This window comes from Opisthocomus hoazin, chromosome 1, assembly GCF_030867145.1.
Source record: "Opisthocomus hoazin isolate bOpiHoa1 chromosome 1, bOpiHoa1.hap1, whole genome shotgun sequence".
Lineage (NCBI taxonomy): Eukaryota > Metazoa > Chordata > Aves > Opisthocomiformes > Opisthocomidae > Opisthocomus > Opisthocomus hoazin.
This window is the reverse complement of record NC_134414.1, coordinates 96,258,891-96,279,061: the sequence shown is the minus strand read 5'-3', so window position 1 is coordinate 96,279,061 and position 20,171 is coordinate 96,258,891. Positions and strand designations below refer to the sequence as shown.

At 40.9% G+C, this 20,171-nt stretch overlaps 1 protein-coding gene across 3 annotated transcripts in view; it reads right to left on the bottom strand.

Moving 5' to 3' along the window:
- Window positions 1-20,171, bottom strand: part of IL1RAPL1 (interleukin 1 receptor accessory protein like 1) — an 808,300-nt gene that overhangs the window by 201,656 nt on the left and 586,473 nt on the right. The gene's annotated exons all lie outside the window — the stretch shown is intronic.

Sequence of the window (20,171 nt, the reverse complement as noted above, 5' to 3'; positions counted from 1 at the left end):
CTTGATGAGACGTTCTTCAGATCATTATGTCCTCATCAAAAAGCCAAGGAGCATTATACTGTCATTAATTCATCAACAGGTTGGGATGGAGACAATAATAAATGTCTTGAATACAACTTACCTGATTGCTTTCAAATTTGCTGCCATATACTGTACAAAGATCACATTCATGCAATCAGCCAATTAGATGCCAGTAACCTTTGATCTCTGCTACACATTATAAATTATAAAAAATATATTTGTTAGTGAAGTTAGTCTTTAATACAGCTCTTTGGAATGATTCAGAATATCTAAAAGAAGAACATGATATTTTTATCAAGTTTACCATTGAAATTGTATTTCTACAGTTGTAGCACCACTATGTCCTATATTAAAGCCCAACTGATAACTATTGCCATGGTAACCAAAAAGCTTCAGAGAGCTTACAAGAGTTCTCACATGAGAATTTAATGATAACAACTTTATATTTTCCTTTTTTCTCCAAAAAGTCAATCAGCTCTAAGCAAACAATAGTTTTAGATATGTGTATGTATTTATAAATATATTTAAATATGGAAGTGTCTTCCAAAATTAGTTATATCCATGTATTTATTGCTAAAGTAGGTAGTGAGGTAAATTCTTCTTTACAAAAAATCTAGATTTTGCAACAATGTTAGAAAATTTATTCTCTCATTTAGTCCTGTAGGAAGGTACTTACAATTAGCTTAAAGCCATCTTCCACCATTGGTCAGATGCAGTTAATAATAAATACGTTATATAGTGATATTTGACTTAAATGGTTCTATTGTTTATCAGCAATTATATCAGCAGATTGAGGTTTTCTTAGGTTATCAAAAATTATTTAGGCGTGCAGTACCAAACCAAATGGGATGAAGGTGTATGTCTGCTGCAAACACCTAGATTCCCATCAGTCTGCTTCTTAATATGACTCTAACTGGGAATAAGAAAATTTCAATAATTTGATGCAACTTTGGCTAGCTCTACAAATCATGAAATTCATTATTTAACATTTCCTCTTGGAGCAATATCTTACTCTCAGTTATGATCAATGAAGGAATAGACTGGTTCCAGACTCTAACTTTGGAAAATATGTAAGCCATAGATGTATTTTCATAACCTTTTTCCTCCTTCATGAGTTGTTCTAACATATATTCTAGACTTCACAAAGTTAATCTTCTTTTTAAAGAATCATCAGAATAACTTACATATATATAAAACCAAGTATTTTAGCTAAAACCAAACTTGCATTTGTTATCTATCAATCACTCTTATTGCTGTGAAAATACACCTGTAAAGCACGTGGAATACATTCTGTGCGTTATATTTATGTCTCATACAACATTCGCTCTACTTGCAACTATACATTTCTAAATGTGAAATACTCAGTTTCAAAATTGTAAGCATCAAGGCATAACAATTTATATTAAAGCTCAAATGGATACAACAAAAATTTCAGAATCATGCAGTGATTATAGATTATCTTATCAAATACTCATAAGATGTATTGTTATTATACATAGGTAAACAAACTGAATGGAACAAAATACGGAATTCCCCTTGAATGACTGACCAATGTTCAAAATGCTTGAAGAGAATTTAAAAAAAAATAATTCTACTCATATATACAGTTCTTCCTTGTTCTACTTCTGCTTATGCCAGACCAATGAGAAGTGAAGGGAAAATTGTTCTTCAAGGATTTCCACAGCCATGATGAAAAGTGATGGTTTAGAATAACATCCAATAAACATTCAGTATTTTAGATGTGTAACAAATCAGAAAGATATCTGAACTCTGTGATAAGCACCCTAGCAATAATTTCTAGATATGCTTATAGCATGCAGATGGATATAGACACTTTACTTTCTTTTTTCTGAAGTCAACACTGTCAGCAACAGTGTTAAAAGATTTGATACAGTGAAAAATCACTGAACTGCTCTGTTCCCATACTTCAACTTCATCACACAGGTTAAAAAGAAGAGCTATTTCAATGACGTGGATTTGATGACTTTTTAGATAAACATCTGAGCACTCATGCTCAAAAATGATATGGTAAAAAGCATAATGAAATGCTGAAGTATTACAAAATAGTGACTCATTTAAAGAGTAGTAAGCTCAAATCACACCATTATGCATGGCAACCATATCTAGAGGTTTCCTGCATTTTTCTTACAAAGATCTATCACTGAGTAACATTAGGAGTGTAATATAAATAGGATCCTTGCATATTCATTAACTATCATATATACAAGTGGAAATGAGAAATATTTAAAAACATGACCATCTATCATTTTCTATTGGAAACTCACAGAGATTTCCCTCCAAAGTAGACATTGAGGATTAACTGCTTCTTGGCCTCATGACTCTCCAGTAAATAACTCCTAGCTACCAAATCATGATTGCCAGTGAAACGTTGGCTGAATTCAGAATGCATTTTTTCAGGGGTTGTCTTCACATTGGACAAGACATACACAACTTTTTTTTCCTAAACTTGCCCTCTCCATTCATCTTGTGTGCAGCTGGCTGTGCAAGAAGGCTCAGCGCTTAAAATGGACACTCAGTTATGATGCCAGTGCTTAGGGCCATTTTTAGGTGTAGGAACACCTGAATTAAGTGCTCAAATCAACTATAGCCTGACAGCACTTTCAGTGCAAAGACAAAGTCAGTAATGTGACTTTTTTTTAAACTCCTCTGCTAAACAGAAATGAAAACTAGCCTTTAAGAGTCATTCTTTCTCAGGTCATTCAAATGATAGGTCCACAAACAGGCTAACTCAAAAAGGCAGACAAAAGAAAGATGAGAGAAAATAAAAGCAAATAGAAACCCAGCTTTCTTTAATTTGAGGAGATGTTACAAATACACAAATAAGCAAAAGATAACTTTCTTTCAGTAATGCCTGGACGCCAATAAAGTTTTTATATTTTAAAAGCAATAGGATTTTCCAGAGAATATGTTCTGAAGTCAATATATGTTTATATTGTGTGAAAAGCTAAACATCCCTAAGTGGCTCAACACACTCTCTCTATTTTTGTGCAGTGTTGCTCTTTGTAAGTACTCTGCTAATTAGCTAATGATTCTGAAGTATTTTTAAGTGTTATGAAAGAGTCATTTACCTGTATTATATTATTATATTATGGATCACTTAAAATACACATGTATACATTTTTTTCTTTTTTTGAAATTATCTAGTGGTTTAATTTTCAAGTTCTTATTTGCGATAGGAGAATGACAGAAAGTTGAAGTCTTTCTGAAAACCAGTGAACCCAGCTCTGTTCTGACAACAAACCTAATGATGCTTGTCCCAATATATTTGTTTAACCAGTTTGTGGTAATAGACATATTTGAAGGGGAATTATATCCTTCTCTACTATGTCCTGTACAATGCTGAAATCACTACTATATTTGAAATTATGTATAATAATAATGCTTATGCTAAGAGCAAAGATACATAGTTAGATCTATTTGAAGAGTAACATATTTAATAACTAATACCATTTCTAACACAGAATTATAGACATCAGTTAAAAAGAGGGCATTCTAGTCCTAAATGCTGTTCTGCTAGAAGCAGATTTCTCACTTATACCTCCAATCATCATGGAAACATGAGTTATTAATTACTTTTCACTATAATTTGTAAAATAATCGACTCATGTTACACACTGGTATCTTTGCTTTTAGCAAAATATCACTGCTATTAGACTTTTGAAAGCATGAAACCATGTTTGACCATAGAATTTAATATGTCTGAAACTAGAGACATTACTTGTACTGAAATAATTGAAAAATCAGATGTTTTACACTTATTGGAATGCCACTGTCAGAGCTGCCAAACCTAGATCAGGGTACAGGACTGTATGTGGCCAGGCACAATGCCCAAAGTATATCATTATGCAATCTGGTGTCCAACCCAAAGAAAATGGGAACTTTTGTGACTGTCATCACATACACCAAACAGTTGTAGTCAATAAAATCCCTCCCACCATGGTACTAACCTTCTGTGTAGAGACCAGGATACATAAGTATCCCATATTCCCCCCCCAGACAAATTACCTCAAAAGCTATTATCAGTATAAAATCAGATAGCAGATTTTTTTTTTTTTATTTATTCTATTTTTAGTTCTAGACAAAGTAAATGACAAAAGTTCTTTTTGCTCTATGGGTTTTCAGTTTTGCCTGTCAGAGTTCAAATTAACGTCATTAATGGTAGAATCATCAATTATATATCTAGAGTTTCATAAAGTTTATCAATCCACATTTCCTCCTGCTTGGAAGAAGCATCCTGCATTTGGAAAGAATAAAAAATAGAAAACATGGTGATAGTAATAATTATGGCAATCTACGCTTTTTATTTTACAACTAATTATTTAAGGAATAGTTTGGTCACAGTAATTTGTGATCACACAGTGTTGCGAGCATACTGCCCCCCTTGATTTGAATACCCTGTAGCAGTTTTTCTGTGTATCATCTACTGAGGTGATCAAGATGGGATTTGTCCCTCTTTCTACAAGACTTTCTAGCACATGTGTAAAATCAAATGGGCTCAAACAGTAGGAAAAGCATAGGATTTTCCTAAAGTTTGAGCCTGTTTGATCCTAATGTCTTCACTTATTTAACAAATCTACAGAGAAAAAAGTACAAAGAAGGCATTTCTGTGCTGAAGGACCCACTGGTACCTTCAGCAACCATCGATCTCTTAAGATGAGCACTTGCAGCAACGTTGCTTCCACTTCCTTCCTGGTCCTTTCATAATTTCTGGTCTTCCCATCCTGATGCCCAGGAAGTGCTGCTTTCCCAGTGTTGAAGAACTTACTCTAAAAGACTCTAAATGAAATTTAATTTGAAACAAAACTGATTCCTCAGCTATCCTCTCTGAGTTTGGAAAGCCAGATTTAAAATCTTCTTTATAGACGGTCACTCATTATGTTCTACTATTCTCCTCTCAGACAACGGTAAAACTGTAAATACCACACTGTCCTGGGTTTGGCCAGGACAGGGTTAATTTTCACCAGAAATCCAGGAAGGGGCACAGCCGGGTGGGCAGACCCAACCCCAACCTGGCCAAACAGAGCCGGGTATTCCATACCATGTGCCGTCATGCTGGGTTCGGGGCGGGGGGGGGGAAGCGCGGGGGGAACTCACTCGGGGCTCAGGAGCGCGTGGCGCTGGTCCTGTCCGGGAGAGAGGGTCTGTTGTGCGAGTTTGTGTCGCATTTTCTCCTTATGTGTATTGTTTTTGTTCCTGTTCCCTTTGTTTGCTGTTCTGTTAAACTGCCCTTATCCCGACCCACCAGTTTCTGCCTCTTTCTTTTCATTCTCCTCCGCACGCCGGTGGGGGGAGGGGCGGCCGCGTGGCGCTTTTGTTGCCGGCAGCAGCCGAAACCAAAACATTAAATTGGCGCCCAGGCGTGGGGTGGGGATAACGGCAGGGCTGAGCAGAGGGTGTTAAAACTGCTTTCTTACATTTTGTTAAATTTTGTTATACGCATTTTTCTGTGTTAAACACTCTCCGGTAAAAATGTTTCTGTCTTTGATCAGATGGTTGTGGTTTTTGAATCCGTACTTACTGTACTTGTTCCCTGTGGTGCTGTTCATCGTCATGGGGAAAAGGATCAGGATTATGATTTTACTGTACAGTACGATATCGACTTATGACATGATAACGTCAACGTGCATGAAATTAGGCTTGTATTTGCATGCGGCACTGCGGTCAATTCCGTACCTCGGATCCTATGTCTTAGAATTTGTGAATAATCAAACCCAGTCTGTGGGGAAAACCGAAGGGGATACCTTCCCCCACTCTTTCGCCCCCCCTCTTTCTCTCAGGCTGGTCCTAACAGCTTTTGATAATTTCGAGTACCCGTGGGATGCTCAGGCCAGCACTCTCCTATTGTCCTGCCCCCTGAATGGGTTTTGGGTCTTGTTTAGGGTTAAACAAGTCGTTAAGAACATTGTGCAGAGACCTGCCCCGGGGCTGGATAGCTGTGAGTGGCTGGGTGTGTGGGACAGCATGGGCAAGTACCTAGGGCAGTGGGCACCTCCGGTGTTTTTTAAACTCACTCCTGAGGAAGTACAGGATCCGGATAAACCAGTAAAGTATCTGCAAAAAGTGTGCTGCCACCCTGGGAACTCCAGAGAGACACAGATCACCGCAATGTGCTGGGGTCTGGCCCACGCCTACCGAGCCCTGTTCAACACTGCTCAATGCCTTAAAGGGGAAAGGGGGGGAAACGAAGCAGCAGGCACTGTGACTGGCGCTGCCCCCGCAGCTGGCCCTGCAACCCCTCCAGCCCAGCAGGCAGTCAGAGCCCCCCCGACTGGTACTGCCGCTGTCACAACTGCAGGGTCTGCCTCGATTTCCCCGTTGGGCACAGCAGCTGCTCCAGCCCCAGCTCCAGCAGCAGGCACCGCGGCTGAGCCCAATGACCAACCTGTGCCGGTAGCAGTCGCCCCCATAAAACTAAAGAAAGACGCAAAGAGAGCAGATCGCTCTGGGAGGGATGACGATGAGCCAGGGTCATTGCGGGAGATAGAGACAGAGATCATCATCCGGTCCCTGTTCCTGGGCAAGCTGCGAGACATGCGGAAAGATTTCAGCCGCCACCCAGGCAAACGCATTGCCACCTGGCTGCTGCGGTGCTGGGATAATGGGGCCAGCAGCTTGGAATTAGACGGCAAGGAAACCAAGGAGCTGGGATGCCTGGCCAGGGATGAGGGCATTGACAAGGCCATTGGGAAAAAGGAACAAGTCCTCAGCCTCTGGAGGAGGCTTCTGTCAGGTGTGAGGGAGTGGTACCCCTTCAGTGATGATTTTGTATGCTGTCCTGGCAAGTGGACCAATATGGAGACGGCTATTCAGTACTTGAGGGAATTAGCTGTGCGGGAGCTGGTTTACTGTGACACAGACGATGAGCAGGTACCCACAGACCCAGATGAACTCCAGTGCTCACAATCCATGTGGAGGAAATTTGTGCGGAGCGCACCCTCCTCATATGCCAACTCACTGGCAGTTGTAGACTGGAAAGGTAAGGAGGCACCAGCAGTGGATGAGGTGGCTGTCAGACTCCGCCAATATGAGGAAAGTCTCTCTTCCTCCCTTGTCTCAGCTACGGAGAAACTGGTCAAGCGACTAGACAGGAATATGTCCTACTCCCCACCTGTACGGGCCAGTGTCTCAGCTATTAGGGGCAAGCGTTTCTCTGCCCAGGAGAGGGAATACAGAGGCTATACACCATGGGGCACCCTGTGGTTCTACCTGCATGACCACGGAGAGGACATGAGGAAGTGGGATGGAAAACCCACCTCAAGTCTAGAGGCACGAGTGCGGGAGTTGCGAGGTAAAGCAATCACCAAAGGGGATTCTGTTAGGGAAAATGCCGCTCCAGTTTCCAGCAGCCAGCTCTCCAGACCACGTAGACAGTTTGATTTTGATTGCGATCCTCTGGAGGGGACCTCCAAGTCTTTTTTACAGCAGGTGAGCAGCAAATTCTCTGACGAGGATTAGAGGGGCCCTGCCTCCAGCCAGGTGGAGGAAAGGGACAACCGTGTTTATTGGACGGTGTGGATTCGGTGGCCTGGCACGTCAGATCGACAAGAGTATAAAGCTCTAGTGGACACTGGTGCACAGTGTACTTGAATGCCATCAGACTTCAAAGGGTCAGAGTCCATTTGCATTTTGGGAGTGACAGGGGGGTCCCAAGAGCTGAGTGTATTGGAGGCTGAAGTGAGCCTCACTGGGCAGAAGCACGCCATTGTAACTGGGCCGAGGCTCTGTGCATCCTTGGGATAGACTATCTTAGGAGAGGCTATTTCAAGGACCCAAGGGGGTATCGGAGGGCTTTTGGCATTGCTGCTTTGGAGACGGAAGAAATTAAATAGCTGTCCATTTTGCCTGGTCTCTCGGAGGATCCTTCCGTTGTGGGGTTGCTGAGGGTGGAAGAACAACAGGTGCCAGTCGCGACCACAACGGTGCACCGGCGACAGTATCTTACCAACCGAGACTCCCTTCTCCCCATTCATCAGCTGGTCCGCCAGCTGGAGAGTCAAGGAGTGATCAGCAAAACTCGCTCACCCTTTAATAGTCCCATATGGCCAATGAGAAAATCTACTGGAGAGTGGAGACTGACAATAGACTACCGTGGCCTGAATGAAGTCACACCACCGCTGAGTGCTGCCATGCCAGACATGCTAGAACTTCAATATCAGCTGGAGTCAAAGGCAGCCAAGTGGTATGCGACAATTGACATCGCTAATGCATTCTTCTCCATCCCTTTGGCAGAAGAGTGCAGGCCACAGTTTGCTTTCACCTGGAGCGGCATCCAGTACACCTGGAATCGACTGCCCCAGGGGTGGAAACACAGTCCCACCATTTGCCATGGACTAATCCAGACTGCACTGGAAAAGGGTGAAGCTCCAGAACATCTGCAGTACATCGACGACATCATTGTATGGGGTGACACAGCGGAGGAAGTTTTTGAGAAAGGGGAGAAAATAGTTCAGATCCTTCTGAAAGCCGGTTTCACCATTAAGCGAAGTAAAGTCAAGCGACCTGCGCAAGAGATCCAGTTTTTAGGAATAAAATGGCAGGACGGGCGCCGTCAAATCCCAATGGATGTCATCAACAAAATAGCAGCTATGTCTCCACCAACCAGCAAAAAGGAAGCACAGGCCTTCCTGGGTGTTGTGGGTTTTTAGAGGATGCACATCCCAAATTACAGCCAGATTGCAAGTCCTCTGTACCACGTGACCCGGAAGAAGAATGATTTTGAATGGGGCCCTGAGCAATGACAGGCATATGAACAAATTAAACGAGAGATAGTTCATGCTGTAGCCCTTGGTCCAGTCCGGTCAGGGCAAGATGTTAAAAACGTGCTCTACACCGCAGCCGGGGAGAATGGCCCAACCTCGAGTCTCTGGCAGAAAGCACCAGGGGAGGCTCGAGGTCGACCTCTGGGGTTTTGGAGCCGGGGATACAAAGGATCCGAGGCCCGCTGTACTCCCACTGAGAAAGAGATTCTGGCAGCATATGAAGGCGTTCGAGCTGCTTCAGAAGTGGTCGGCACTGAAGCACAGCTCCTCCTAGCACCACGATTGCCGGTCCTGGGCTGGATGTTCAAAGAGAGGGTCCCCTCTACGCATCATGCCACCGATGCTACGTGGAGTAAGTGCGTCACGCTGATCACCCAGCGCGCCCGAATGGGAAACCCCAGTCGCCCAGGAATTCTGGAGGTCATCATGGACTGGCCAGAAGGCAAAGATTTTGGAGCATCGCGAGAGGAGAAGGTGACACGTGCTGAAGAGGCCCCACTGTATAACCAGCTGCCAGAAGAGAAGAAACAGTATGCCCTGTTCACGGATGGGTCCTGTCGCATTGTGGGGAAGCAGCGGAGGTGGAAGGCTGCTGTATGGAGCCCTACACGACAAGTCGCGGAAACTGCCGAGGGAGAAGGTGAGTCCAGCCAGTTTGCAGAGTTGAAAGCCATCCAGCTGGCTTTAGACATTGCCAGTCAAGAGAAGTGGCCAGTGCTCTACCTTTACACTGACTCTTGGATGGTGGCCAATGCCTTGTGGGGGTGGCTGCAGCAATGGAACAACTGGCAGCGCAGAGGCAAAACTATTTAGGCTGCCCCATTGTGGCAAGATATTGCTGCCCGGCTAGAGCAGTTGGTTGTAAAAGTCCATCACGTGGATGCCCACGTCCCTAAGAGTCGGGCCACTGAAGAACATCAAAACAATCACCAGGTGGATCAGGCTGCTAAGATTGAAGTGGCTCAGGTGGATCTGGACTGGCAACATAAGGGTGAACTCTTTATAGCTCGGTGGGCCCATGACACCTTGGGCCACCAAGGAAGAGACGCGACATACAGATGGGCTCGTGACCGAGGGGTGGACTTGACCATGGACACCATCGCACAGGTTATCCATGAATGTGAAACATGCGCTGCAATCAAGCAAGCCAAGCGGGTAAAGCCTCAGTGGTATGGAGGACGATGGCTAAAATATAAATACGGGGAGGCTTGGCAGATTGGCTACATCACACTGCCACAAACCCGCCAAGGCAAGCGCTATGTGCTCACAATGGTGGAGGCCATCACCGGATGGCTGGAAACCTACCCTGTGCCCCATGCCACCCCCCGGAATACCATCCTGGGCCTGGAAAAATAAGTCCTGTGGCGACATGGCACTCCCAAAAGAATCGAGTCGGACAACGGGACTCATTTTCGCAACAGCCTCATAGACACCTGGGCCAAAGAACACGGTACTGAGTGGGTGTATCACATCCCCTACCATGCACCAGCCTCTGGAAAGATCGAGTGGTAAAACGGGCTGCTAAAAACCCCTTTGAGGGCAATGGGGGGTGGGAATTTCAAAAATTGGGATACTCATTTAGCAAAGGCCACCTGGTTGGTTAACACCAGAGGGTCCACCAACCGGGCTGGTCCTGCCCAGTCAAAACCTCCGCGCCCCGTAGAAGAGGGTAAAGTCCCCGTAGTGCACATGAGGAACATGTTAGGGAAGACAGTTTGGGTTTAGTCCTGCCTCGGGCAAAGGCAAGCCCGTCCGCGGGATTGCTTTTGCTCAGGGACCTGGGTGTACCTGATGGGTAATGCAGAAGGATGGGGAAGTCCGATGTGTACCTCATGGGGATTTGATTTTGGGGGAGAACAGTCCATAAATAAATTGTATACAGTTAATTGTTAAATAACCCTGTCACTGTCTGTTATCACTGTTATAATTGTTATATTTTGTAGCAGTAGTAGCATAGTAAGAATCGTCCAGATTAAAGAAGGATGGACCTTTTTTGATGAACCCTAGCAGAGCACAGCGATGATGGTACTGGACCTGGTTTTCAACAACTGGCACCCAGCAACTTCATCGAGATCGACATCTGCAACCTGCAGACTGTGGACACGGGCTGCACGAGATACATCAGCCGTGAGCTCCGGATGCAGCAAGTGACCGCCCATCACCACACTTCACCTCTCCTGCCACGGAAGACCATTATGACAGATGGAGCCCGAAGTCATGGATTAAATGAACTCAACGGACACTTTAGAGTGATGATCCATAGACTAAGGGAATGATATCTGGAGACAGGAGAAGTGGTGGTGATCAACTGGACAATGGGGGACCTGGGCACGATGTAGATGGTATGGAATAAGGGGTGGATAATGTCCTGGGTTTGGCCAGGACAGGGTTAATTTTCACCAGAAATCCAGGAAGGGGCACAGCCGGGTGGGCAGACCCAACCCCAACCTGGCCAAACAGAGCCGGGTATTCCATACCATGTGCCGTCATGCTGGGTTCCGCTGGGGGGGGAACTCACTCTCAGCTCGGGAGTGCGCGGCGCTGGTCCTGTCCGGGAGAGAGGGTCTGTTGTGCGAGTTTTTGTCGCGTTTTCTCCTTATCTGTATCGTTGTTGTTCCTGTTCCCTTTGTTTGCTGTTCTGTTAAACTGCCCTTATCCCGACCCACCAGTTTCTGCCTCTTTCTTTTCATTCTCCTCCGCACCCCGGTGGGGGGACGGGCGGCTGCGTGGCGCTTTTGTTGCCGGTGGCAGCCGAAACCAAAACACACACAAACAGTTTCTCTGGATTATTTTACAGTTTGAAGGCATACCTAAGTTCCATCCAGAAGCAAGAAACGTGGACATTTACAAAAATTGTGAAAATAAATGTTTAAATGCTGGTTTTCAACATCTAAATGAAGTATTGTATTGATATAAATTTTAATGCAGGATTGCAATTCATATTGAAGAAGGAGATCTAACAATAATATTCTGTACTCAGACAAGTGTCACAGGTTCCTGTTTCCTACTCACGTGGCCAAATCACTCTCACCTAACAAAAGTATTTTCTGAAAGCTTGGGAGAACTGCTAAAATAACATTTTCCCATGTAATTTCTCCCTTATTTATTAGAAGTGATGCTCTGTGGAACAGCTATTTTAAAGCATAGTGTGTTCTTACATGAAATAACCAAATAACCCACTTCTGTGCGTTTTTTTACTTTGCTAGTGGCCAGCAAAAATTGTGTAATATCACTGCAATCATTGTACGGCTGTGGTTTACATTGAAATGTGCATTGGAAATAAATCTAATTAAATATTTTTGCCTATTGAAATTATTGTTTTGGAATAGTAGAATATTATTTGCTTAACTGCTCAAAAATTATTTTAAATTTCATTTAGATATCATTGTGAATGATTTGGCACAATGGGATATGAGCTGAAACTAATAATTTGGAGGTCAAAGGCAAAGACTTCTATACAACAGCATTCCTGGATTTCCTTTGCACAAAACCAATACTGAAAATAGGATAGATAGCTAGGAAACAACTCAAACCACCTATGACAAATTAGTATTTTGTTTCTTACCACTTGCAGTGACAGGAGCTTGTGTCATGAACCATGTATTCCTTTTGGTAAAAGTCTGTATAACTTGTCACTTGATGTCTCCTAGATGCAACTGTCTCCCATGTCAAATACTCAATAAATCAGACTACGTATTTCCAGATTGCAGTATCCATCCTGTGGAAGTTTTGTAGAAAGTAAATAGTAATTTCTGAATCATATTTCTAGCTCTCTGATGCAAAGGACCTCTAAATAGATGTCATACAACTTGTCCTATTTACTTGAAGAGATTTATACCAACTGTGAATTAATAGAGCCAGGAGACATAGGATAGCTTCTTGTAAAGTTCATCACAAGGGATGTATTTCAACTGTACCAGTGTCCCGTTAGCTGTTCATCACTAGTAACTATTCTTAAGTAAATGTCACTCTTCAAGACCTGTAGAAAAGTAGCAGAAGAAATTCTACACAGCAGTTTTACTGAAAAAATGAGTAATGTCTGCCTGCATGACAGATATAATGGCAATATTACTTTTATCTGCTCTTTGTGTCTGAATTCTTGATTTTTTATTCAGGAACTTACTGAACTCAGTCTGTTGTTTTGATTACATAACTTAAGCAAATATAGTGAAATTCCAGCCTTTGAGTATCTGAAGACAAACATTAAAAAAAATCTCGACTTTACAATGGACAAATTTATGAATAAAAGTCTCACCAGTACTGTGCTGGACAACATTATGTTGGCAGTCTTACCATTTTTACTCACTGTGAATCAGTGGAAAGAAAGGAAGCTATAAATTGGAAACATAAGGATTGTCTCCATCATCTCAAAACCTAATGCTACATAAGCTGCACCACTCTAAAATGGGTGGTGGGAAGATTAAAGATAAACAATATGCAAACAGTCAAACACAGTGAGATGGCAGAAAAAAAGTGTACAGTGGCAAATTTCTTCAAAAAGGCTAGCTGGAAATAGAAGAACAAAATCTGAGCATTGCCTATTGTTTCTCTTTTCAGTGGTGCCCAGCGACAGGACAAGGGGCAACGGGCACAAACTGAGGCACAGGAAGTTCCGTCTGAACATGAGGAAGAACTTCTTCCCTCTGAGGGTGACGGAGCACTGGAACAAGTTGCCCAGAGAGGCTGTGGATTCTCCTTCTCTGGAGATATTCAAGACCCGCCTGGACAAGGTCCTGTGCAGCCTGCTGTAGGTTACCCTGCACCGGCAGGTGGGTTGGACTAGGTGATCCACAGAGGTCCCTTCCAACCCCTAACATTCTGTGATTCTGTGTGATTCTGTGTTTCTACTTACATTCCTAACTGAGCTTCTGAATGATTTCAGACTTTTCTTTCTGACCTACACGGTTCACTGAGTAGTATGTAATATATGTAAACCAGGTCTGAGAGTTCATTCTTTCATGGAACACTAAAAAAAATTATGACGTTTTCAAAGAATGAACAATCATTGTAAAAATAAGTACCTCACATTCCAGATCAGAAATGTTTCTGTGCTCTTCTCAGCTTTCTTCAAGGAGATTGGCTTTCACAGGATGATCAGCAGAGAGAAGACACATTTTAAAAGCTTTCTGAGAGCTAAATCCTTCCTTTTTGACCACAACTGATGTACAGGAGATGAATCAGGGAAGGTGCAAGTCACAGTTTTACTCATTTAATGTGACACATTTGTCAGAACTTTGTCCATGCTGATCCCACGGAATTTTGTACCTTACTACTATTTTTTTTCCTCATCTCTCTGTCAACAACTAAAAAAATGAGCTTGCCTAGAACAATTGTTATAATAGCAACAGAAAAATCCCTCAAGTATTATGGTACTTTGGAACTACAGTGGAAAGTAATCACTCTGCATGCACACATCTGTATACATTTATGCATACTTTACCTCATGGACTTAAGACTTATTTTGCTTTTTTTTATAAAAAAATCCCGTAATTCTACTTTAACTTTCATTTGTGCATTCACTTCAGTATAATAAGTTATTACAGAAACTATGCAATAAAATTTTATAAAAGCTATCAGTTCTCTCTAGCTTTTTTTCCATCTGTAGCCTGTTCCTACAGTACTCTCCAGATGAAGTCTTGCTACGTAGGGCACTGAGGGGAATAGAGTGACTAATCTTCAAAGTGTAAGTGATATACAAAGGATGTCACACTCACAGCTCTCTGCTTCTGTTATGGCTAAACAATAAAATTTTATGCTAGCAATAGATGGTGCTAGTATGACAAAAGTTTACCACATAATAATCTTATTTTGATAGTAAATTTTTTTTTGTTATAGTTTATCTAGCTAAAACTATGCTGTAAGGCCTCCCAGCTCCTGTACCGTAAAACAACCTTCAGCAAGTGTTGCAGGACAGAATCTTTGGATAATCTGTTCTAACAAATGAGTATAAAATACATCCTTTTCAAGTTGCATTACCACGTCATTAATAAAATCCTTCAGCCATGTTGCACTGTAATCAACTTTGCTATGATGTGCTGTTATTAAACAGAGTTCTTATGGCTGCTTTCTTTGTTTTGTCAAAGTCACTTACACCATCAGGATACTTAAGTGGAGCTCACAGTCCATCACAGTTTCCCATTCAGATTAAAGTAGTTGCAAGACCTGAATGTGACCAGAAAGGAATTCTGTGGAAAAAAACATATGTAACTTCTATAGCGTTTCTCTGTCACAGCTAATGAAGTTTTTACCAAGAAGTGTCATACTACACACACAGCTATTTTTTTGTTTATCAGTTTCTGGGATGTTTCAAAATTATTTTACTCAGAATTTAAAGCACCTACTGCAGCACAAAGAGGTGCAGTAGAGCCTGAACAGAAGTGTGGAGAGATCATATCAAAGACTGAGAGGTCTTCTCCTGAGTCTGTGAAAACTGCTAAGCCCCATTGAAGTACAGTTGGGGACATAAAAGGAAAATTGTCAGGTGGGGAAAGACAGAGAAGCTGTCCTACACATCAAAGAGGATGTACTTCATTTCTAACCTGTGTAATATTTGAGTCAGTATTGACTCTTGTAGCGCAATAATAAGTGTGAAGTTGTGGGAGCACAGGGAGTAAGTAAAAATGTAAAAAACAAATCTTTGTTTTCAAACAAAATTGTTATACAAGGTAAAATCCACCTGCTGCTGCCAGATTCTGCCATTCATCTTGTGGATCTGCACCTCACCACACTTTTTAAAGGAGAAAGAAAACTTAGTGGAAACTTTCTGTCGCAATGGCCTGAATGAACTCACAAGAACTGAATTTCTCTATTTTCCTAGATGCTAGAAGTTGAAGAAAATCTCTATCTGTACATTTACAAAAGAGTCAGGCTTAAACTACAGATATTTTCACAATATAGGCATAAACCATGAGCTAGTCAGCACCAGAGGGTGGTTCTGCACTATGAATTACCTCCTAAAAGTAAGCAAAATAGAAAAGTGAGTTGAGTTATCCGACATCATGCATTGACACCTAGGGCCAAAGTGGAACTTCTGTTACTCTCTATTTTGTAGTCTGAAAGTAGAAAAAACAGAGAATGTATGCTGAAAACAGCAGTCTGATGTGTCCAGTAAGGGTGCTTCATTAAGGTATTGATGGAAACATATGAGACAAAGTGTATGCAACCTCCATAGCAGGATCAATGACTGTTCACATGCTAGCTCATGTGCTAATCATCAGTGAAGATAGATGAGTCCAGATACAGTGCAGTAGCTTCTCTTTGTAATGACAATAAGCTATTCATTCAGTTTTAGAAGAGAAAATAAATTATACTGGTACAAACTATCTGAGAAAATTAAAATAATCAGGCATGAAGATTTATACAATCTTTAGTGAAATGAAAAATCAAACAAAGTACTATGACATTTCTTCCTCACAGAGCAATCAGAGAACACAAAATGTGGGTTTAAATTATTCTTTTTTTTTGTTTTTTGAAAGAACCTGAGGTATCCTGAACTTTGCGTATTGCAAGCACTTCCATAAACAAATAAATTCTCTGTTCAACAGAATTACTCAACATATGAGTTGGATAACACATGAACCTATGGAAAAAGGTAATGACTCTGTTTCCACTTGCACAACAACTCATAATATGTATGTCTGCAACTCTCTGAAGACATAAATAAACATATATGCTATACAAGCATACAGCATATCGTAAGATATAGGATATGAGGTTGACAGCTGTATTACTTCCTCTTTGTAATGGCAACATGAAATAAGTACACAATTGCATCCAGCTCTGGACCCTTCAGCACAGCAAAGACATGGACCTGATGGAGCCGGTCCAGAGGAGAGCCACAAAAATGGTCAGAGGGATGGAGCACCTCTCCCATGAGGAAAGGCTGAGACAACTGGTGTTGTTCAGCCTGGAGAAGAGAAGGGTTCAGGGAGACATTACTGCGGCCTTTCAGTACTTAAAGGGGGCCTATAAGAAAGATGGAGACAGACATTTTAGCAGGGCCTGTTGCGACAGGATGAGGGAAAAGAGGGTAGATTCAGGCTAGATATAAGGAAGAAATTTTATATAATGAGGGTGGTGAAACACTGGAACAGGTTGCCCAGAGAAGTTGTGGATGCTCCCTCCCTAGAAGTGTTCAAGTCCAGGTTGGATGGAGATTTAAACAACTTGGTCTAATGGAAGGTGTGCCTGCAATTGGCAGGGGGGGTTGGAATTAGACAATCCTTCAGGTCCCTTCCAACCCAAACAATTCTATGTTTCTAGAATTCTATGATAATTATGATTAGCAAATAAGCAAATGTCCCAGGTCAATTAAATTGATTTTTAATGGTAAATTTCTTCATTTTCCTCACTGATGTATTACTGCAGGGAAGAATTTAAATACATCTCCATTCCTTCACACACTTTACATTGTTTTTCACTTACTCAAAGCAATGGATTTTCTCAGTTTACAAGAAGAGTTCTACTAATAACCACTTTATGGGTTTCCCTTTTAATTCGCAAGAAGCTCCACCCATAAAACAAAGGAGATGATGGAGATGCTGTGCAGCCTAACATTCATAGCAGTCATAAAGAAAGTGGGAAGAAAAGGATTGCAGGCACAGTGACTGGAACACCTGGAGTGCCTGGAGCGCATCAGGATCCCAAACCTGGTTGTATTAATAACTGGACACTAACTGTAACAGTGACTTTGCACCTGACAGTGAGACTAATTCTAGTTTAAGTTGAAGTAGGTTTTGCTTCTCAATGCTAGAGAAAATGCTATTGACAGCTACTTTAATGTGTACTGTAGATCTACATTGATAACCAGAAAATATTTTTAATGTTTTAGGAACTCTTAAATGGCAGTTAATAGCTTAAAAAAAATGGGAGTACAGTCATTGTTATTATACTGAACAATATAAGTTTTTTCAGTAACTTGTATTTATACATAAATAATTAAGCAAAGGTTCTACCAGGCAGTATTTTTTAAGAATTGTTTGTTTACACAGATGTGGCTTTTAGATGCTTGATTTGCACAGAACTGAAACTACTGATACGTGATTTTAAATCAAACTCTCTCTTAGTATCATTTTTTTCTTTAAATATAATGTTAAACTATCAGATACATTTGCAAACCATATCAAGTGGAAACAAATGCTAAATCTTCCCTTAGAAGATATTTTGCACTCAAGTGAATAAATAGATTTTTATTAACTGTCTGGACATTAGTCAATTATTTTAAAATTACTTAAATGTATGTTCAAAATTTCCTAATCACTTTATTTTAAAGACCGAGTTCTACCTGTCAGAACTGATGAATTTATATCTTTCTTCTAAATGTCAAGTTACACTTCATTATTCTGTAACATAACAAATTTCCTGCTGAATGGGAAATAAACTGCCATATACAAGAATAATGTACTATTGCAATATGACAGTGACGAGAGACACCAATCGTTTTACTCTGCTTATAATCAGCTTCAAGGCTTCACATTGTCCTTACTAGTACTTTACCATTCTTACCTGTTTCCGCTTAAAATATTTGCTTGAAAATTATATCATTGAAGCAGACATATCAGAGCATGCATCTCAGGATGAACAGAAGTGTGAAAATTGAAATAAAAGCTTCATGTTGGTGTTCTAAAAAACAGCAAATGCTTTTAGGATATTAAGTCAATATGAAGAACAATGTAGAAATCATAATACCTTGACTGAGAGGATTGGGTTGATGGCTACAGTAGGATAAAAAGGAAATCTCTCTTTCAGTTTGAGCTGCAGGTATGGAATACAACCAGGTGCAGCAAATAAGAACATTGATTTACATTTGCTTGGATGCACTAATGGAAATTCTGGTCAAGGCACTGATATTCTCATCTTCTATTTGACAGTACAACTTTACATGTTCTGAGAAGGCCTGGAAAAAGGCAAATAAAAATGATTGCACGTTCAGAGCTGGAGGTAAACGGTAAAATCTTTGTAGCTATGTAATTAAATGAGAAAGTTCCCCTTTGTTAGAATAATTGCTGAAAAACTCCACTGTTTTTACCATCTTCCAAAGGCTGAGATTACCATGTATGTTATAATCTCTAGAGGATAGCTGTCCAACTTTCACAAGAAACTTACAAGCTCTCCTATTCCTATAGAATTCATAGCAAATCAATCCTTATAGCCATTGGGAAGAATGCTTGCCATTCATTTTCTCCGAGGCAAGGAAATAAGATATCAAGTAAAGGCTTAAGGAACAAAAATTAAAATAAAAACAATAAGTTTATGAAGGTGTTCATGTTAAGCAAAGATAATTCATACTTTGGTACAGTCATATTATAACATATTGCCTTCATTTCACCAAAACGCTGTAGTACATTTAACAGGATGTAGAAAAATTGAATGCTAAGACTGGCAAGCCAATGTAACAAGAAAGCTGGTGAATGAAGCTGGCATATTACATGTCTTCAGTTATTAGGTCCTTTCAACTTTTTAATTTGTTTTTGAACAAATGTCTTGCTGCAGACTAGAAAGAACTAAACTAGAGAGAACAGAAAACACTTAACTCTTTATGAAAATTCTGTCCAAATCAATTAAACCAAATCGAGATTTTCTGCTTTAATCATGGAGTCCTTTATCTAGATCTGACAAAATTAGAACAGACCAAAAGAGAAAGTGACACAAAATCAAGCTGAAAGTCAAAAAAAAAAAAAAAAAGATGTACAGGATGATTGGTTTTTGCATTTAATGATATAAGATTTTAATCCTAATACAGGTTTTACTGCCAAAACCTTGACTGATTCATTAGGCATTCATACTGCAAGTGTGTCTCTGTTTCATTTCTAGTCATGATGGAGGTGCTTGGAAGCATCTGCACTCAACAATTTTCTTAAATGCAAAGGTGTAATCTCACATGACAGATTGCACTGCACCTTTAAATAAAGATTATACTGCTATAGATATAAAAGGTACTCATCACGCATATTGCATTCTTGCACTGCTGCAATAAGTAAGAGAAATATATTTGCATATATTTCAGATTTGTTAGCAATAATCATGTATTTCTCTGTTGTATTTTTCTACACTGCAACACACCAAAATAACACGAAAATAACTAGGAACAAGAAAGCATCACCACTTAGATGATTTCCAACCTATAGTTTCCAGGATGTTTCTCTGAATGTTTATCAGACACTAGCATTCACCGGACAGTATTGTTCTTTATCCTATCCTGTATACAATACGTGGATTTTCTATCACAATTTCATAACCTGGAAAAACACAATTTACATAAAAGGAAGTGTTTATGCTGAAACAGAGTAACCTCCTTCAGTCTGCCTTCATTGCTACCAGAATCCAGTATTACTAAAGATTCCTATATTTTAATGGCATACTTTCTGTTTA